The 11358-nt window shown below is 44.7% G+C and overlaps 2 non-coding genes across 2 annotated transcripts; one reads left to right on the top strand and one right to left on the bottom strand.

Annotated features, from left to right (window-relative positions):
• The first annotated feature begins 9146 nt into the window (after positions 1-9146).
• trnad-guc lies at positions 9147-9218 on the top strand. Its single transcript has one exon. It is a non-coding gene; the product is annotated as a tRNA-Asp (tRNA).
• A 1773-nt stretch (positions 9219-10991) lies between these two features.
• Positions 10992-11064, bottom strand: trnai-aau. Its single transcript has one exon. It is a non-coding gene; the product is annotated as a tRNA-Ile (tRNA).
• Between the last annotated feature and the right edge of the window lie 294 nt (positions 11065-11358).

The raw sequence follows: 11358 nt of genomic DNA, 5'->3' as shown, positions 1-11358 counted from the left end.
GAGTTCGAGAGGATGGGCGTAGAAAGGCTAAGGAATCTACCGCCGATGCTGGGGTCGGCCAGTTCGGGGTACAAGTAAAAGACCGGCAACCACTGAGCGGAGGAAGCGGACAGGTTGATAAATAGGAGCATAGAGTACAAGAGTCACGAGGTTATGATTAACCGATATGAAACACTGGTTATGCCTCAGTTAGAATACTGCGCCCAGTTCTGGGCACCAAACGATAGGAAGGATGTTAAAGCATTGGAAAGGGTGCAGAGGAGATTTACGAGGATGGTACCAGGAATGAGGGACTTGATTATGAGGAAAGGCTAGAGAGGCCGGGATTAATCTCATTGGAGCAGAGAAGGTTACGAGGAGACCCAATAGAGGTCTTAAAAATCATGAGAGGATTCAACAAGTTAGAAAGGCAAAAGATGTTTCCACTGGTGGGTATGTCCGTGACTTGAGGTCACAGAATTATAATAGTCTCTAAAAGAAGCAGAGGGGTAGTGAGAAGAAACTTTTTCACGCAGCGAGTTGCTCAAATCTGGAAGGCATTGCCTGAAAGGCCGATGGAGGCCGATACGATAACTACTCTTAAAAATGCGGTGGACGGGTATTTGAGGAAGACCGGTAGCACGGTTTTGGGGAAGGTGCTGGGGAGTGGGATTGACAATACATTGCTCTTCTCAAAGAGACGGCACAGACTCAAAGGGGCGAATGGCCTTTTTTTGTGCTGGACGATTCTATGATTCTATGATTAGGGATTAGCTGTTCGGGGTGTGTGGAGAGGCAAGGCCATTGCTCCCCCTGTCTTTTCGAGACTCCTAAAAAAAACGATAAGGCGCTATATCAATGGGATACTATTCTATAAATTTATTGCAAATGCATGCACCACTTTTCATCACTAATTTTGCCTCTGGCCCAGAAAGATATAATTATTAAATAATCCTTGGACTAATATAGCGCCTAAGCATGTGATTGAGACTTATCAAATTACTTCACAGAATTTACAGAAAAGCGAATTGAAAGCATATTGTTTGCGTGAACCACGAAAGCCAATTGTATTTAACATTCATGGATGGAGTAAGCAAATTATCATCATTTTTCAAAAAATAGATTATTACTCCCTGCTCCCTCCACCATCCTCATGTCATCTTACGTGAGGTTATTGGTGGAACACGACACTGAGCCTCGTGGAGCGTGTGTTGACTATAAGCACAGTCTTCTCGGAAGGTCTTGAGGCGTGACCTGAAGATACGGAAGCAAGGCGAAAGAAAGACAGAGGAAGAATATTCCAGAATTTTGGGGCCTCGTGGTTGAATGCAGGCCACCACGATGAAACTGCCGAATGCAGGAGCCAGTCGAGCAGAGGCAGAGGTATGTGGTTTGAGTATGAAGGAGATGGCGATAGGAAGGTGCCAGGGCATAAAGGGATTTGAAAACAAGTGTGAGGAACTTAAAATCGATCCGCTCGGCGATAGGAAACCAGTGGAGCCTGTCTACTACTGGTGTGACTGGGGTATGGAGTTTACTACGGGAGAGTATGCGGGCGGTGGAGTTTTGTATAAGTTGGATCCTGTGCATGGTCGGTGAGACCGCCAAGGATGGTATTTGAAAAGTCGAGCCGGAAGGCAATGAACGCAAGGCCAAGTGCTTTATCTGTTTCTGATGTGAGGTACGCTCATATGCAAGAAATGTAGAAGAGGTGAGGGATGTCGGTCCAGTATGTAGGGAAGGAAAAACAGCTGTGAGTTAAACCTGACGCCTTGGTTGTATATTGATTCGGAAACGTTGAGTGACAGGCCGAGGAGCTTGAGTAGGTCAGAGCCGCAAGATAGAAGATATTGACGGGAACTAACAAATATGGCTTCCACCTTGTCAACATTGAGTTGTAGGACGTTTTCACTCATCCAGGCCCTGGTGTCTAGTTGATAAACCGAGACAAAATCCGCGAACGTGCAATCGCAGCTGGAGGAGAAGTACGTATGCGTCTCAACCTCATACATATGAAAGCTTACCCCATGTCTGCAAATGACTTGGCCAAGAGGGAGCATATAAATGAGGAAGAGGAGGGGCGGTGGGGGGGGGGTGTCAAGAATGGAGCCGTTGGGTACACCACAAATATTGGAGGGGGGTGTGGTGGTGAGGTGGGGTTGGGGGGTTGGGGGCAGGAGGGGAAGTGAAGGTGTTTGATGTGTGAAAGTGATTTTGGGGCAGTGAGAATCCATCAAAATTCCTCTTAATGTCACGATTATCTATCAGGTCACTCTGAATCTTCTTTGTTCCAATGAAAATGTCTCAGTTCCTCAGTTTTTAAACTCTTTGATTTTATTAGCTGTACCACTATTTATAAAACGTAAGATCACATGGCATTTTGACAGCTTTTTTCAACCTTCCCTTCAATCGGGTATCCATTATTTCCATCTTTATTTCAAACCACATTGCTGTTCTGGTAAAAGGAGACATAGAAATATTAATTGTTTTTGTTGAATAATGCAGGTCTAAACTGCGAAATATCATGGACAACCTCTTGCCAGCCTGAATGTTAACATTATATTCTGCATTTTCCTTGAGTTTGTGGAAAGATTTCAACACATTATCAATACACGTAGATAATGTGTTCCACGCATAGACCATGAAAATATTTTATATAAACTCCACTAGAAACACACATAACAAAATATTGTGCAGAATGAAATCTTTCGCTCTTGTGATAAAAAGAGTTTTGAGAATTGTTCCCGAATGAACGGCCGCTATTCATAAGTAAAAAAAAAAACAAGTTTTTATGACTTTGCTCTGAAGGACAGCTGTGAGTTGAACCTGACGCCTCGGTTGTGTATTGATTCTGAAGCCCTGACTGATAGGCCGAGGTGGTTGAGCAAAACCAAGACCATCCATTGGCTCATGTCAGCGCTTCCACACCTCAGGCACTGACAGCATCAGCATCCAAGGCTGCACTCTCCACCTCTCAAAGCCATCAGGAACCTTAGTGTTCTGTTCGATCCTGAGCTGTCCTTTCTTCCTCATATCCGTGATACAACTGGCAGCACCTTCCATCACCTCTGGAATATATCCAGACTACGGCACTCCCTCACCCCACACGCTGCTGAAACACTGGTCCACGTCTTGATCACGTCAAGGTGGACTACGGGAACTCTCTCCTCATCGGCCTTCACTGTACCTCCCTCCATACTGCAGATCATTCAGAACTCGGCAGCGCGTGTACTGTCCCGCAAAAGGCTTCACGACCACAACACTCCAACTCTCGCCCTCGCTCTCCTTCACTGGTTTCCCATTCCCCAGAGGATCGAATTTAAGATCCTCATCCTCACCTTCAAGGCCATTCATGGCCTTGCTCCCTCCTACCTCTCTGACCTACTATCCCCCTACCTACCTGCCGTACCCTCCGTTCCTCTGGCTCCAGACTTCTCCACATCTCCCGCCCTAACCGCCTTACCATCAGCGGCCGGGCTTTCAGCCTCTCAACCCCTAAGCTCTGGAACTCCGTCCCCCAGTGAGTTCGCCTTCCTTCCACCCTTTCCTCCTTCAAGGCCGGTGTCAAGACCTTTCTCTTCAACCGTGCCGTCAGCTCCCCTCTTGACTCTCTACCCCCTGCTCGCTCCCTCCCTTCCCTCCCCTGACCCTGACCATTTCCCCCCTGCTCGCTTCCCGACCCAACTGTCCAGCGCCTTGGGACATTCTCCCGACGTGAAAGGCGCTCTCTCAATTCAATATTTTGTTGTTGTTGAGGAGGCCAGAGGCCCAAGATATAAGACGTTCATGAGACCTAACGACTATGACTTGCACTAGGAACAAATTAGTTATATTTGGGTTGGGTGTTGGCTTGATTTGTTGCACTAATGTGCAAGCAAACAAGAAAGTGTTTATTCACCTCAAAAGTGCAATGTGAAATTGTGTTTCCTCTCAGTGTTTTATTTTTAAACAAATGTATTAATTTAATTATTTATTTGTTACAGTTGAAAACAGGCTAAAATTGGCTGTCTTTCAAGTGGGTTAAAAACGTTAATTATGTTAGAAGTTGGATTGGAACTCACGCCTCCAATAGAGATTGCGACTTGAACGCAGCGCCTTAGACCGCTCAGCCACCCTGACAAAAGCACATAATGTACACCAGCCATAGGCAGCAGTAGATTGGATAGAAATATGCTGCCATGGACTGTCAACAGCTGCAGGTAGAAAACGGAATGAAAAGAGAGAAGTATAGGTTTTTGTCCACAATATTGGAATCAGGTGTGATTATTAGTTGGGAATGGATTTACTTCCTGACTATAACCACCGCTCAGCTGCCTAACATTACCATATTGTTTTCCTGATCCTCTTCTTGCTGTTCACCTGGGCACAATAGTTGTAAAGGTTTGAGTTTATGTTTTGAATTAAAGATAACTTCTAATTTGTGAAACGCTTGAGGCAGTAATTTGTCCACAATCTGTGAGCCGCATACGATGCAAGCAGATCCACAATGCTCCAGGGCACGGCAACGATAGCCCAATCTACTTGGCTCATAATAATAGACAAGACCTGTTATACAAACAGCAGACTGCTATACAGAGAATCAGTTGTGATACAGAGTCCAAGCTGTTATACAGAGACCTGCCCGTTATAATCTGCCCCTTATACAGAAAGCAGGCAATTATATACAGACAATGCCAGTTATAGAGATCAGAGCTGTTGTACGGAGACCAGAGCTGTTGTATAGATATCCGGCCAGTTATACAGTGACCAGACATTGTGTATAGAGACCAGGCCTGTTGTTCAGAGACCTGAGCTTTTGTGAACAGCCCTTTTATAAAGAATCCATGCCAGCTACACAGAGATCAGACCTGTTTAAGTGACCAGAGCCGTTGAATAGAGAACTGCGCTAGTATGCAGACATTAGACTATCCACACAATGACCAGGTCTATTTTACGAGAGCAGACAAGTTATGCAGAAACCAGGGATCTTGTGTTGATACCTGTTTTTTATACACATATCAGGCTAGTTATAACGAGACCAGGTCTCTTGTACAAGACCAGGTTGTTATGTAGAGACCAAGCCTGTTATCCATATAGACCAGGCCTTTTACACAGATACCAGGCCAATTATACATGGACGAGGCCATCGATACAGAGAACAAGACCTGCTGTAAAGTGACCAGGCCGTCAAACTGAGATCAGGTCTGTTATACAAAGGCCAGTCATGCTACAGACAGACCAGGCTTTAATACAGAGATCAGGCCAGCTATATGGAAACAACGCGAGGTACGCAGAGAAAAAGCTTTTCAATCCTTCAAGACACCACTACAGTCTTGTTCCCCCAATGTCTCTGACTTCGTAACCGCAAAGAAGAATGTCTGCTGCCTCCGCTCGTCGGACACCGGTCCGCTTTAGGTCCCCCGCATTTCCCGCCCCACTGTGGGCAGTCGGGCATTCAGCATTTCTGCCCCATTTCTGGAACTCTATCCCATATGGCCTCTGCCTCACCTGCTTCAAGTCAGGTCTGAAAGCCATCGTCGTCGACCATGCCTTCAATTTCAAATGCCCTCATTGCCTCACACGGCCCTTCCTCCGCCATCTCCCTCAAGCCAACTGACCCAACCATACCATTCATCAACAAACGCCGATAGCTTTATATACCGCCCGCCTCCTCCACCCCACCCCCAAACCCCCACCCAACACCAATATCCGCCTCACTGTGCGAAACCAACTCAGAGATCCTACGTTTTTCAAAAAGCCTCAAATTAACCTATTTGATGGCGCTTTCGGTCATCCTCCCCTCCCCCTCCACCCAACGCGCACATCAACCCTCCCCACCGTCCACCGCCGTCTTTGCTCGCGTGTCCAGCCAGGAAACTTATTAAATGCTCACGAACTTTTAAAAAAATCAAATGGTATTTAATCACTGCTGTGAACTATGCTGACATATCAATATAGCTTTCAAATAATCTGTGTGTCGAGAGCTGAATTAATTGTAAGCATGGCAGACAGTGGCGGAGGAATTCCCTCTGTGTTACCATTGCAGTGAGTGTCCGTTGGGCTGAAACTCACCAATCGATGTTGTCTTCCAGTTTGACTTAATGGTTTTTCTCTGAGGTTATTTTTTTCCGGACGGTAATTAAATATGCGTTTGCTTATGTTGACCATTTATACTATTGTAGATATATGAACTTCTCAGCAAATTTCCACACACAGAGAAAATGTATCTCATCGGTTGCTCATGAGGCTGCAGATCTAGAGATTCTGATTGAAATCCAGGCGTCACCTTGTGTTCCAATAATGTCACTTTCTGTCACCCATTTTGCTGGTTTTAAACAAGTCATTAATGTTTGATTAACGATTTTTCAGCGGTTTGAAAAAGATAGTGATATCCACAAAATTATCTCAGTTGATTGTTCAATCATTGAGAATCTCGGGTGGTGAAGCATTGTGTCATTGAATGGACAAGCCCAAAAGTTTGTCTCAGTTGATTTGTAATTTCAATTGTATGTTATATTTTAAATATTCATATGAGACACAGGAATGAAATCCAAACTCTCGGGTGAGGAAAGCGAGCAGGAGGAATGGCTAACATTTCGGTTCCATACCTCAGTCTGTTTTCATCCTCAGAGCCACACACATGGACTATGTTGTCTGAATAAACGATCAGTGGTTGTAATTCAATCGTCTGTTTAATCAGTTATCTCAATGTGGTCGATCAGGATGTGGTAAGATTTTCACAAATCGCTATTGGTTATGCGCTTCACTAAAATGTTACCATATCTCGTCGTGAATCGACTGCTCAAATGCACTTCTCGCTGGTCTCAACATTTCCATCTTTCACAATGTCCAACTCCTCCTAATCTCCACCCCATAATCCTCACCCACCACAAGCAGCGCCCTCCCATTGCCCCACATCACACCTCGGCTCCACCTGCTCGCCTGAGACTCGACACTGTGTGTACGGCGCTATATCAGTGCAAGTTGTTGTTGCCGTTGCTCCTGCTTTCCAGGTCAGCAGCATCACATGCTTTCACACCCCAGCACCTCGCTATCGTTCTGGTTTCCTCATATACACAGATCTGCCCAACTCCTGCCCTCAGCCAACAGTTTGCTTCCTTCTATGTCTCTGCCCATCTGCTGCCCTCAGCTAACACTGTCCTTCCCTGTGTTTGTTTGTTTCTCTCTCTCTCTTTCTCCCTCTCTCTCTCTTTCTCACTCTGTCTCTCTCCCTGTTTGTCTTTCCCTCTCTATAGCAGTCTTTCTGACTCTCCTCACAAGGATCCAGGAAATGGACACAGGGAATTGTCCAGTCCTCACATCTCCTGTGGCCTCACTCTGTCCAAGGATCCTTGCGTTTGACACAATGCCTTATCATAATTTCGAGACATGTCTATTTCAAGGGATTTTTAACCCTGAAGTATGAAATTGAAAACTGGCTCCTACTTACTGTTAATAAACAGAGTCGGTTTGGTGGATTAATGGAATTTTTCTAAGATTTTGCCAATCTGAGAATCAAACACGTGTCCTCTCGCTAATGAGGCGTGCGCTCTTGCCAATATGTTACAGGACTCCATAATAATAGGCTGGTGTAGTTACTGTGCGTTGCATTCCCCAAAGCAGCGTCGTACAGTGGCTATGTGTGTTAAACTGCAAAGAGGGGCCTAGTTTAGAGACTATATGTGAAGACTGCCGTAAGGAGCCTAGTGTTCTGTCTATGCCTACTATACTGCCCACAGGAGGCTAGGAGTGACTGTATCTGTTAGACTGCCCACAGGAGGTCAATGTAGTATCTGTGTCTGGCAAACCGCCCAGACGAGGCCAATAAAAAGACTGTGTTAAACTGGCACAGGAAATCAATGAAGTGACTGGCTCCCCATCCCCCAGAGGATTGATTTCAAGATCCTCATCCTCACCTATAAGGCCATCCACGGCCTTGCCTTGCCTTGCACCCTCCTACCTCTCTGACCTACTATCCCCCTACCTACCTGCCCATACCCTCCGTTTCTCCGGCTCCGGTCTGCTCCACGTCCCCCGCCCCAATCGCCCTACCATCGGTGGTCGGGCCTTCAGCCTCTCAGCCCCCAGGCTCTGGAACTCCATCCCCCAGTGCCTTCGCCGCTTCCTCCCTCTCCTCCTTCAAGGCCGGTCTCAAAATCTTTCTCTTTGACCGAGCCTTCAGCTCCCCTTTCGACTCTCTTCCCCCTCCTCGCTCCCTCCCTTCCCTCCCCTCACCCTGACCATTTCCCCCCCTGCTCGGGTCCTGACCCAACTGTGCAGCGCCTTGGGACGTCCTCCTGACATGAAAGGTGCTTTATAAATGGAATCTTGTTCTTGTTGTTGTTGTGTGCGACATACTGCCCACAGCAAGATGGTGCCCACGGAAGGTTAGTGTAGAGACTGTGGGTTTTGTACTGCCGAAGGGAGATTAGTCGAGAGACTGTGCATGTGTTGCACTGCCTATTGGTGCCTAGTGCCACAGTGCCCACAGGAGGCTATTGCTGTAGATATGTGTTAAGCTTTCCCATTTTCATGTCCTCACCGCCAGTCCTCTCCTGGAGCTCGACGTCTAACCCTCAAACTCTGTTGCCTTGTGTGAAATGCAAGTTGTTGCTGTTGAAAAATAGAAAGTTTGGCCACTGCTTTACTGTGATTGGCAAACTCTAAGCTGATCATCATTGTAAACAGGATTATATATTATGTGCAATAAATTGCTTCATTCTGTCACTGTTTTCACTTTAATGTATTCTCTTCGCTAATTTTCTAACAACTTGAGATGAAACGGGACCAAATGTTCAAATTACCTCATTGGCTTCAACAAGACAGTAACAACGGAATTCACTTGAGTCGCAGGAACAATGTTTTGTCATAGAATAATAGTAACATACAGCACAGAAAGATGCCATTCGTCCCACAATGTCTGCGCCGGCTCCGAAAAGAGCAATCCAACTCAATCCCGCTTCCCACTTTCTCTCCATAGCCCTGCAGTCTGTCCTCCCTAAATAACCATCTACTTCTCTCTGAAAAGTTATTGTTGAATCGGCTTTCACGAGCCTTTCAGGTAATACATTGCAGAACCGAACAACTCGTTGAATGAAAATTTCCCTACAATAGTTGGCACACCCTCTCTCTCTAACCTTTCATCACTTGTGTTCAGGGTGGAATTAAAGTACATACTTCCATGTGAATCCTCGTTAGTATAGTGGTTAGTATCCCCGCCTGTCACGCGGGAGACCGGGGTTCAATTCCCCGACGGGGAGATCATTTTAGTGTTTGTTTCCAAATTAATCCACGTTGTTATTGTTTTGTGTCAATCAGAAAATATTGGGGGTTCTTTTGACCCAAGTGTCTTTTCTCCCAGAAACTACACAATCCACACCCTTTGCACTATATTCAGCGAAGCGTTTTTAGAAGTCTCGAACTTGTGATAAGACACTGTATCAAATGAAACAATTATTAATATTCAAACTCACAATAGACTCTTTGAATAATATCCTATGCCAAATGCAGTGATGATTACAAGTGATGTTATGGAAGCTGGAGGTTAGCAGAGACACACACTCTCGATTAAATTTGATGTCCATTCATTGTCACAAACACAGTCCTAGAGATATAGGATTCAGGGATACAGGCATTCCGTAAATAGGGTGACCAAAAAGTCGTGATAAATATTCTATTATCTAGAATAAAAAAGTTCATCGTTTCTTTAATACTTATTATACATGGTAATGGGTTAGCCACACCAAAAACGCAGTCACTTTTTATATCTGAATCTGTATTGCTTTGTCTAACACTGTATCTATTAGTTTCCAAAAAACAGCCACTTTTTGCAGTTGGTTGATATCACCGTTTATGTCGTCAAGTCGCATTGAATAGTTGTATTAATACTACCCGTTGCACCGATGATAACAGCAACATTTGTTTTACATTGCCACCTACGTCTGCATCGAACGAGTAGAACGATATATTTCCAGATTTTTTCCAGCTCCTTATTTTTCATATAGAAATTACTTGGGATATTTACAGCAAATCACACTGCATGTCAATTCTAATTACCTATTCATGTTGATATCTGGACTGTTACAGCTGATTGACCTGTCTGTATGTAACTTAATGTATCTGTATCAAATGCAACGATTTATTTATTATTATCAATGTAACCACAGATTATTGTAAAGTTGTTTAATTGTATGACATTCACTGACTGATGTTGATGCGAGTTGAACTTTACATCAATGTCAAATTGTTTACCAATTGGCCAGTGAATATATTTAGCTACATTATTAAGCTTGATCAGATATTCTGTTATTTATTATTATTGTTACGATAACAATGATCACGGTGGCGAAAATAATAACATATCCATGTACGAATGAACACAAGCAATAAAACCAGCAACCTTGAGAGGGAAGATTAGTGTCAGTGTTAGAAGGTTAATAAATAAGAACACAGTCCGTTGTCGATTGACGAATTCATGGGGTAATGATCCTTTCAATAATAACAATAATAAAAGCAACAATAGTAATGAATCAGTCACATTGATACACAAATGTTTGTGGCCTGCTATTGTTACTACCTGCTGCTTTTCGGCCAGAAAACATCCAATAAATTCACTTTACTGTATATTCTGTGATGCACCTTGAGACACCTTGAAGACATGATAAGGTGCTTTAACCATCAGTGGCCGAGCCCTTCAGTCTCTCAGCCCCGAGGCTCTGGAACTCTATCCCCTGAAGCCTTCGCCGCTTCCTCCCTTTCCTCGTACAAGGCCGGTCTTTCTCTTTGACTGTGCCTTCAGCTCCCCTCTCGACTCTCTACCCCTTCCTCGCTCCCTCCCTTCCCTCCCCTGACCATTTCCCCCAATGCTCGGGTCCTGACACCACTGTACAGCGCCTTGGGACGTCCTCCTGACGTGAAAGGCGCTGTATACATGGAATCTTGTTGTTGTTGTTTAACAAATGCCAGGTTTATTATTGTTGCTGTTGGCAGCACCACTGCTGCTAATGTAACGTAATGGGCAGCAATTAAAATTATGGTCCGTACGGGGATTGAACCCGCGACCTTGGCGTTATTAGCACCGCGCTCTAACCTACTGAGCCAACGGCCTGACTTACTGAATGAGTCACAGGAAGCTCTGATTACTGATATACGGTAAGCAAACTTGGGACTGACATACTGTGGTGCATTTTCTGCACAACAGACAGAAACGTTATTCAGTTATTTAATCAATCTGCTGCTTGCAGCATAATTTGAGGTAGAGGTATAACCTGCCGGATACCCACTTGCTCAGGAGAAACTATATACTCAGCAGTTCAGTTGAAGTGTGGTTAAAAAATCAAATTTTAACTAAATTAATTTGTTCTGAAACCAATTCCGGATATTGTATGAGCTGATTACCCT

This window comes from Callorhinchus milii, unplaced genomic scaffold, assembly GCF_018977255.1.
Source record: "Callorhinchus milii isolate IMCB2004 unplaced genomic scaffold, IMCB_Cmil_1.0 Scaffold88, whole genome shotgun sequence".
NCBI lineage: Eukaryota > Metazoa > Chordata > Chondrichthyes > Chimaeriformes > Callorhinchidae > Callorhinchus > Callorhinchus milii.
Note: the sequence above shows the minus strand (reverse complement) of the source record. Positions and strands in the feature narration are given on the sequence as shown.